The following is a 255-nucleotide window of genomic DNA, read 5'->3' as shown; positions in this document are numbered from 1 at the left end:
GCGCTGCCGTGTTAGTCAGAACGCAGGCGACGCGGAGCCCTACCGAGTTGCAGAATGAGAGGATGGGAAGAGCAGCAGTACGGTAACGCTGTTAAAGGTGGCGACGAGATGCAGCGAATGACAGAACTGGAATAAGTGGCAGAAGGCAAATCGTGAAGTGGAGAAAAAAGGGGGCTAATTTCGTCCTCAAGGGAATGGATAATGTTTGGCAAGGCGGTCAAACTTTCGCTTGTTAGTGTCCGTGCTTTGATAAAA

Source organism: Penaeus monodon, chromosome 22 (genome assembly GCF_015228065.2).
Source record: "Penaeus monodon isolate SGIC_2016 chromosome 22, NSTDA_Pmon_1, whole genome shotgun sequence".
Taxonomy (NCBI): Eukaryota; Metazoa; Arthropoda; class Malacostraca; order Decapoda; family Penaeidae; genus Penaeus; species Penaeus monodon.
Note: the sequence above shows the minus strand (reverse complement) of the source record.